This window comes from Peromyscus maniculatus, chromosome 6, assembly GCF_049852395.1.
Source record: "Peromyscus maniculatus bairdii isolate BWxNUB_F1_BW_parent chromosome 6, HU_Pman_BW_mat_3.1, whole genome shotgun sequence".
NCBI classification, from domain to species: Eukaryota; Metazoa; Chordata; class Mammalia; order Rodentia; family Cricetidae; genus Peromyscus; species Peromyscus maniculatus.
In genome coordinates, this window is record NC_134857.1 from 48841426 (window position 1) to 48851297 (window position 9872).

General features: G+C 45.5%; 1 long non-coding RNA gene across 1 annotated transcript; it reads left to right on the forward strand.

Annotated features, from left to right (window-relative positions):
• Positions 1-1835: 1835 nt before the first annotated feature.
• LOC143273861 (uncharacterized) lies at positions 1836-7425 on the forward strand. Its single transcript, XR_013052092.1, has 3 exons — positions 1836-2061; positions 3403-3484; positions 6887-7425. It is a non-coding gene; the product is annotated as an uncharacterized LOC143273861 (long non-coding RNA).
• Positions 7426-9872: the final 2447 nt, after the last annotated feature.

Here is a 9872-nt window from a genome sequence, read left to right on the forward strand (position 1 = left end):
ATTAGAAGAAGAGAGAGACAGAAGAGAGCGTGACCAGGCCTGTGGAAGACACATGCGGAGAGAGAAGGCAGGGAGGAGAAGGAGAAGAAGAAGGCGGAGGAGTCTGTGTCCCACTTACGGATTCCCCTGCACATGCGCATATGGGCTATGGAGCTATGCCACGCATGCACATAGATTGCTGTGCCCAAATTATGCGATCATGCAGCAGCATGCACTGTAGGACATAAGGCCCGGCACAGTGCGGTCATGTAGGTGGGGGGAGTGGCCAGGAATTCCAACTGGTAAGAGAAGCTTGTGATGACCAAATGCAACATTTTAAAATGTTCTTCATTCTAAATTACTTCTGAGGAGTCTTGTGAGCGCCAAGATCTCTGTTAGGATGCATGTAGTTAGAAAAAAGCGTTCCAGCACACACACACACACACACACACACACACACACACACACACACACACACACACACACACTTAAGAGTTCAGGAGCCTTGAACAGATTGTGCTGTTCTTGTAGTTGTCTTCCCCCCAGGGTTTAGACACCAGGGCCATACCCACTAAAGGGAAATATTTAAAAAACTGAAAGAACATTGTACCGCCTGACATTTTCACAAATGTGAAATAAGAGTCAAGTATCCAGAGCCAAAAAACTGAGTTCAGCAAAGGCTCCACAACTGAAAATACAAACAAGTGAGACCATATGAGACCAAAAGACCTCTTAAAGGGCTGGACTGACGTGAATTGATGGGCTCAGTAGTAAGTCTTGGGGATTCCTGAAGATACAGAGGAGGAGAGGCAACATTCCAAAGCTAGACAGATGGAGCTGGACAGGTGAAGGCTGTGGGAGCACTCCCAGGTAATAGTGTAGGCATTGTCTTCGTGGGGAGAAATAACCAACCGACATCAGCAGCCCCTGTGGGAGTGGCCAGGACAACACAGGCAGTTGGCGGGGGTGAGAGGGTGGGGGGTTAGGGGAGTGAGGTGGGGGTGGGTGGGTGGGGCTTCCACTGTTCTGCTGGGAAGGAAAGAGAACAACCACTTCCTGGTCTCAGTTAAAGCACAAAGGTAAACATGAGAAAACTTCTGGGATGCCAACCAAATTTGTGCTTTGTTGACCTGTCAACAATGGTGTCCCTGGTGGAACATTGTGTTCCACCCTCAGCGTGAACATAGTCCATGAGAAAAGCGCTAGCTATTAGAAGGCAGTGGAGGGAAATCTCCACCTTCTTTTCCGTGTGTGTGTGTGTGTGTGTGTGTGTGTGTGTGTGTGTGTGTGTGTGTGTCTGTGTGTGTGTCTGTGTGTCTGTGTGTGTCCTGTGTCAACGCCCACAGTTGTTCCATTCTCTGCACTCTGGGCTTGACTGCTTGGTCGTAATTTTATATTTTACTTCATTCACATTTTGCACAGGACCGTTGGATTGTGTTATCTCTGAAAGCTGGGGTGCCCCTCGAGCATTAGGGGTGCCCACTTCATATATAACACGATGTGTAATCGATCATTGCATTCCTGAGAGAATCAGAAAGAACGGCTAGAGCCGAAGGGTGTGGTTCCTCACAGCAGCTAAGCACCCATAATGTGGGAAGAATAAGGCTGGAGTTCATGCATTCAAACTTGCAGGGAGTTCTCTGTCCACTGGGTCCGTGGAGAAGCGTGCTCACAGCTCATCAGATTGGTAACAAAAGTAGATGCAAAAGGCTTGTGGGAGAGACCCTCGTCTCATTCCCCACATCAACGTCTCCTTCCTGTCTGGTCTGACACTGTTGGATCAGGGAAAAAAGGACCATCCGAGTTCACCTGGGGTTCACTGGTTGTGAAATCCCTAGCGCCTACACGTGGCAATCCTCCGGGCAGGACTTTGGCTGACCTGGGTGACTCTGAGGGGAAAGAATTACAGACCTGTGGGTTTTGTTGACTGAAAAAACTCCCTGTGGGCTGTAAGATGACCCTTTCCCACCCAGCCACCGCCACCAGAGCAACGGAACTCACTTTCAACAGCTGTGGCTTCTGGTCACGCCATGTGACGAGTCTTTAGATTGAGTGTGGACTCTTTTCTCCCGCCTCTGAAGGGTGAGATTTGACACCTCGGCTCCCTCCCTTCTTCCGGGGTGCAATTGTGTCTTTTTGGTGTTGCTGTTAAATTAAAACCTTCCAGGTTTAAATCTAATGTTTAGAGAATTGCTGTAAATATTTTCTCCAGCTAAGGCACAGAGTGAAAGCTAATATTTCCTTTGTTATCTAACATTTTCTTTTTCTCACTGGAGTTAAAAATTAATGCTATGTTTTAATTTATACACACCACTAACTCTGCTCTGATGCCTCCTCAGAATCGGTAAAGCCCTCTTCATAGTTCAAACACACCAGGAAATCCAATGATGCTTTATGTTTTAATGTATTCCATTAGAGGCCCACGGGCCTGTGGCTCCTCACTTGAATTGTCTTTGCTGAGTCCTGTGTTAGCACTCTTTGCTCCCACTCATTTTGATGAGATGTATGCTCTGGCTCCTCTGATACAAAGTGCACTTGGGTTCTATAGTTGTTTTTTTCTGATATGTCTCTCTATAGACCTCTGTCTGCCTGCCTATCTGTCTGTCTGTCTGTCTGTCTATCTATCTTCTGGTTCCTCTGATGTAAAGTGTACTTGAGTTCTACAGTTTTTTTCCTGATATGTCTTTATATATGCCTCTATCTATTTATCATCTATCTGTCTATCTATCAATCATCTATCTATCTATATCTACATATATATCAAGAGATTGAGAGACAAGGCAGATATATCCCAGGCAGGCCTCACACTCACTAGATAGCCAAGGATGACTTTGACTTTCAGATATTCCTGACTCCACCTTCCAAGTGCTGGAATTATAGGCGTGTACCACCACACCCCACTTAGGAGATACTGGGGATCCAACCCAGGGCAAGCACTCACCTGTGTTCTGTTTAGGGTTTTAACTAATCCCCAATGGCTGGAAGTTGTTGTGGTGCCCCCAACCCTACACCTGTCAGGGCCCTATGGGACTAGCCTGGGAGCCCCGCTCCTTTCTCTACACCCCAAGTTGTCTCTGGGGCACTTACTACTTGCCACCCGCTGTCCCGTTTCCAACGTTTTCTTCATATCTCTTTCTACTCTCGTTACTTAAAATAAAGACCTTTGTCTTAGGGGTTCAGTTTTATTTATGTTTTGGTTTTGCTTGCCATAAAATCTCTATATACTAGTGAACTTTGGAAGAAGGAAAGGAGGCAAAAGAAACTGCTTGTGTTGCTGTATTTATTTTGATAGTGACTCCATCTTTCTTCAGTGGAAAAAAGTACTTAAAAATGGGCTGAGGGGGAAGGGTCTGCAGTTTGAGAATAGTGCCAGATCCCATGTCCCTAGCCGAGTTTGTCACCGTATGTCCGTGGCATACACAGGAAGAAGCTATATTGTTTGTGGACCAGCTGTGTGGATACATGGAACAGGTGATGCCGAGAAGCCAGCTGACCCGAATGGAAGGTAAAAGACTCTGAAAACTCTCAGAAGGGGAGGAATCGACCCTCTGGGTGACCTTAGGAGCAATGGCTGTGCTCTGGTTTCGTATCACCAGAGAAACTTCCAGAATTACAGATTCCTGGAGTTCATTCTCTAAAAAGCATCTATCTGTAGGCGTGGATTGAAACCTCCAAACTGGCCACACTTATTGTAGATTTGAGAGAGGCCAGAGGGCATCTGGGGGCGTCCCGAGCTGCCATGGGTACCTCTCCAGGGTCAGAGAAGGAAGGAGACTGGCCACAGTCAGGAGAGCAGAAAGAAGAAAGTGGACAGCAGGGAAAACCTGTGAGCTGGAATAGCTTGGGAGTTCGCGGAGTCGGGGAGGAGTCCGCGGTGGAGGAGCCTGGAGGTTAGCGTCAGCCTGCTTTGCTGTTGTAGCTGGCTGCCCCATTTGCCTGACTGAGGTAGGAAGGGACAAGGGAAGTGGCTCTTCCTGGCAGACAAGAAACCTCTGAAGAGTGCTGAGTAAACTTTGATCTGTCCACCAGCAACGCTTTTGCTGTCTAGCCTGAGCTGAGCCCAGCCCTTCATCCCCAGACAGTCAGTGGCACTGCCTTTTGGGAGGCTGGGGGTTTCCTTTGGACCTAACAACATTGTCTTAATACCAGGATGAGAGCCTTGGAGTAACTTCAGTTTTTACTAAGTACCTATCTACTAAAGGACTCTAGGTACATGAGAAGAACAGATCTCTAGCGTCTAAACCACGGTTCACTGTGTTTTTTTTTTTTTTTTTTCAGCACTTGCATTTGAAAACATTTCCAACAGACCTGTGGCGCATATGAGAGTCTAAGACACCAAAATGAGGGGCGTCGGTCCCACACATGTCAACACATGCAAACAATGCACACACCACACACGAACATCGAGACACTTCTAAAATTTGTTTAGCTTTGTTTTCTGTTTTTAAATAGGAACTGTGAGGACAAATGGGGAACAGTACCACCCAGAGCGCTCAGTCACTGCGCAGTGGAAAAGGATGAATTGGGAGCTTTCGGAGGGGAAGAGCCAGCCCTTCCGAGATAATGGGGGTGGGGGTGGGGTGGGGTGTTATGGGAGGACCATAGAGGTCAGGGCTGGGGGCAGGAAGCCCCCAAGGCAGGGGCAGCCTTGGACCTCCTAAGAACGACTACCAGTTTTCAGGGTTTTATTCTACCCTTCCCATACTACCCCGGAACCTACACGGAGAGCGGGCCATATCAGGTGAATTCATAGAGGAAGATTTGGGGACACATTTAGCACAGGGAAGTGATGTGAGGATTGTTAGATTTCTGAGGCATCTTAAAGAGATGCAAAGGCGGAAGAGAGGTGATCTTAGATTTATGGGCGGACACACGGCGAGGGGCATACTCTCTGTCACATACGTGGTTAAACCTTACTCCCATGCTCTGCTGGGGGTGAGGGTTGGAAGGGATGATTGAATGCCTACCAAAAGGAAAAATGTGGCCGCCACTCTTTACGGGTTAAAAAAAAAAAAAAAAAAGATAGCAGCACATTTTTTCCCATACTCCCGCCCTTCTGGCCGCAAGGGAAGCTGGGAAGTGTAGTCTCTTAACAGGAAACAGTCAAGGATGAGGAAGAGTATGACCACAGTCTTGGACGCTACTGTCCGTTCTTGCCCCAGGCTGCTCAGTGACCGTACTGGGATAGCTCTCTATCTTTTCGGGGAACATGAGTAGAGTCTGTGTCCTGATAGGAGAAATGCCCCTACGAGTGGCCTAGGAAACTGAAGGAAGTCAGATGGGCCTTGAGAAGGACAGAGAGAAGGAAGAGGAGGGAAGAACCTTTTTCAGGACCCAGGGAAGAGGGGCAGCTTTGGGTGCTGGGGAAGGGTGGACCATGCAAGAGACCCATGGTTCGCTGAGATGTTAGAAGAAGTAACTTAATAAAAGACAAAGCCTTTGACCATAAAGAACATCATGGGCTAATGCTGTATTATAGGCTGTTCTGGTGCCTGATTGGTATTCAGGAGCTTCCAAGGCTGCAATATATGGTCTGCAGAAGTCACCCAGTAGCTAAAACGCTTTAATTTCTGATACTCAAGAGTTGAAGGATATGACATGTCTAGGTCCGCTGTTCCTCTTGGGTTGCTTGACAGATTAGTGAAGTCCCTGACCACAAGATGGGCTCATTTTAATCTTAAACTCGCTTCTGAAGGTACCTGGCTCATCATGTTAAAAAGCCAAATGCAATGAGGTGCACTTGTGACCCAGAGCTGGAGAAGGGGATGGGAAGGTCTCTGAGGCTTACTGATTCAGCCAGTCTAGCTTACTTGGTGGATTACAGTCCAGCGAGACCATGTCTCAAAAAAGTGGACAGTCAGAATGGTTAAGATAAAAAAAAAAAAAGGCAGATCAGGCTGGGTATGGGGTAAGGAAAACATTCATCCATTGCTGGTGGGAATGCAAACTTGTACAGCCATTTGGGAAGCTGAGAATAATGGATCTACCTCAAGATCTGGCTATGCCACTCTTAGGCATATACCCAAAGGACTCTACATACTGCTACAAAGACACTTGTTCAATCATGTTCATTGTTGCTTTATTCATAATAGCCAGAAATTGCAAACAGCCTAGATGTCCATTAGCAGGTGAATGAATCAGGAAAATATGATACAATTACACAATGTAATAGTATTCAGCTGTTAAAACTGAAATTATGAAATTCACAGGGAAATAGATGGAGCTAGGAAAAAAAAATCATCCGAGTGAGGCAACCCAGACCCCAAAAGACAAATATATGTTATACATTCTCTTATATGCAGATGTTAACTTTTAAGTCTTGGAAAGCATGCTACTACCTGAATACTACAGAGTTAGGAATGAGGGGGGAGGGAAGGACTGCCCAAGAGAGTGGGACCAGAATATATAGCTAGAGAGAATGGGGGAGGGGAAGACTGGAGTGGGAGGATTAAATGGAGAGGGGGAGGTAAGGGGTTGTAAGGAGGGAGTGTGGAGAGAGCTAACTCTAGAAACCAGTTGAGGACTCATATGGAAACCTACTACAGTCAGTAGAAGCTTCTTTATATATATACATATACATATGAAGGAAATTTAAATGTGTAACAGGGCAAAGGTTTCTCTGTCTTGTCTCAGCTGGAGACATCTTTGGTTTAAACTGGAACTGACCTCCCTTTTCTACCCCACCATGAAAAGTCCTATGGGAAAGCACTCAACCCCATTCTAGAAACTCCGGGTTGAAATGCCCCAGCTAACTGCATGTTCTCCGCTCTTGTTAAACTGTTTACTTGCTTCCCACAGCAACTGCCAATCAGGATGCAGTTGTTCTGTGTTTCAGGTGTGCAAAGAGTAAGAAACCTTGGAACACTCAGTCCTAAATGCAATATCTCCCTCAAATTTTTCTCCTCAGGGTTCAGGGAAGAAGAAGCAGAAAGATAGTAAGAGCCAGAGGAGATGGAGGACACCAAGGAAACAAGACCTAGACGCAACAGGGCTGACACACATATGAATTCACAGAGACTGTGGCAGCATTCACAGGGCCTGCATAGGTCTAAGCCAGATGGGTCCCAGCACTGAGACAGAGAAGTAGACAGGAGCTCCCATCTCCAACCAAGAAGGTAGAAAAGTAGACAGGGGCTCCCATCCCCAACCAAGAAGATAGAAAAGTAGACAGGGGCTCCCATCCCCAACCAAGAAGCTATCTCCCATTGACAACTGATCCAAAGGAAAATTAATTTAATTTCTCCAATGAAGCCTCATTGGGTATCCAAACCACACTTAAGGGCAGGCCCCATGTACAGCAGTAGATAGCCAACACAAAATAAACTGGATGGTGTTTTGTAGATTTTTTTTTGTCTTATAATGCTTCATTTAGGCATTAAAAAAACTTTACTAGTCTTTATCTGTGTGTTATGATCTCTGATTTTGTGTTTTATGGTGTGTATGTGTCTTCATTTCTTGTGTTCTTTCTTTCTTTTGTCTGTTAGTTTGTTAATTTTGTTTTATTCTCCTTGTCTTTTTATTTGTCTGTTTGTTTTCTTCAGGGAGAGAGAAACAAGGTGTTGAGTTGGAAGGGTGGGGAGGATCTGGGAGATGTGGGAGGGGAACTGTGATCAGAATACATTGCATGAAAATAACTTCATTTTCAATAAATAAAAGTGGACAGCACCAGAGGGGCAACATCCAGTGCTGTCCGCTAGGCTCCACATGAATTCACACCTGCATACATAAGAACACCCCATCCATATACACTAAAAAAAAAAAAATGTAGACTCACAAAATGCTGTTTGTTGACTTATTAACCCAATACAGACTTTTAAAATTTGTATTTTTTGCATTAGTTCCCAGATCCACCCCCTTCCATACCCACACAACTTTGTGTCCTTTATATAGTTTTAAGGAAAAAAATTAAGCAGAAACACATTTTACAACTAGCACATGCTAACTGACTGTAAGCTAACTTCTCAGTACATGCCAGAGTCCCCCAGTCCCCTGCAGCATTCCTAGCCACCAGGAGGAAATTGTAATTAAAATAATCTCACCCGGTGTGTTTTCTTCTTGTGGTACCAATTAGGCTATACACACTGTGGTGCCAGGAGAAGGCCAGAACTTGTCATGGAAGGTGAAAGCTGGGTGAGTGTAAAGAGTCGATTCCACTCAGAGGGTAGAGGGTAGGGAGCCTTGCGGAGCGGGCAGAGGCCCACATTGTACGGGAGTAGAGAGCTGAAGGAGCCTCCAGGGTCAGTAGCTGTGAAGGCAGAAATTTCCAGGGACACGATGGAGCTGAGTGACAATCTTCCTGGAGGGAAACCAGTGTTTATAAAAATACTCTCCGTATTTATGAGCCTTTGCACACAACCCTGGAGCCTTCATAGTTCTGTCTGGTGACGATGCCTGAGCGGCAAGTAGCAAAATGTAGTCATCAAATGGTTTATTCTAAAAGGAGGAGGAGGAGGAAGAGAAGAAGGAGAAGAAGAAGAAGAAGAAGAAGAAGAAGAAGAAGAAGAAGAAGAAGAAGAAGAAGAAGAAGAAGAAAGAAGGAGAAGGAGAAGGAGAAGGAGAGGAAGAGGAAGAGGAAGAAGAAGAAAGATAGGAAAAATGAACTTCTCTTTATTCTTAAATTTTTCATTTATTTATACAAGGAAATATCATATCCACCCCCATTTCCTCTCTTCCCTTCCTCCAAATCCCTCCCTCCCCATACATCTTCCTCCTAACTTCATGTCCTCTTTTTCTTTTTCTAACACCCCAAAGTCCAATTAGTGCTGCCCATATGCAAAGAAATGCAGAAGATTTCTCATAGAAGCATGAGAAATCTTCCAGCAGCCACACAATAAAATAAATAAATAAATAAATAAATAAATAAATAAATAAATAAATAAATAAATAAATAAATAGAAGGGTCTCATCTCCTCCAGCAACCCTCAGCTGCCAATAGTCCTTCCATATGGCATGGATCTTGGAGATCATCCCCCCTCTGTGTACTGGAATTGTGGCTGGCACCCACAGCTGGCACTCACAGTTCATGAGTTTGAAAGCCAGGCCAGGTCCAGAAGTTTGCATTCCGCAGCCCTCCTCATTGTCCAGCCCTTACATTCTTTCCTGCTTCTTTTCATGGATGTTCCATGAGCCCTGGTGGTGGCGGCAGGAGACAGGTTGAGAATGATGCCCCATTGAGAGCTAAGTGAGCACTCGATCCCTGATTCCCAGCACTGACTAGTTCTGCATCTCACATCGACTACTTACTGCCCACGGCAAGACGCAGCTTCTCTGACCGTGGTTGAGAACAGCCCAGGTCTATGGATACAGACACACATATTTAGAAGGCTGCTTGATAGCATGGCGATTTAGAACAATAACAGCTACAGCCTCCATTCCAGGGCCTGTGATCTCCCAAGCTATCAGCTTCTGACCCAGATTACAATACTAGGCTTCAAATTCCCACCCCACTGCCCCCACCTGCCCATCGTCTCTGGAATGCTGCCTCTAGGTGTTTTCACATCTTAGCTGTTGCCCTTGGGTTTCTCAGAATGATCACTTTTATTCTCTGTTTCTATTTGAGCTACTCTGTGTCTTGGTTTGTGTTTAAAAGACCATTTCACCTTCTTCCATTTCCTAATAAGTCCTTTAAAAAGAAGATTCCCCAATAAATTTAATTTCATCAGGTTCTTATAAAAATGATGAACATTAGCACAAAATAAGTTTTTCTCTAATTAAAGTCTCTTTTATTACTAAGGCTCGAGAGATGGCTCAGTGGTTAAGAATGCACACTGTTCTTGCAGAAGGAGGAGTTTGGTTCTCAGCACCCATGTCAGATGGCCCACACCCACCTGCAACTCCAGTCCCAGGGGTCCAACACCCTCTTCTAACCTCCACAGGCAACCTCCACATGTGTG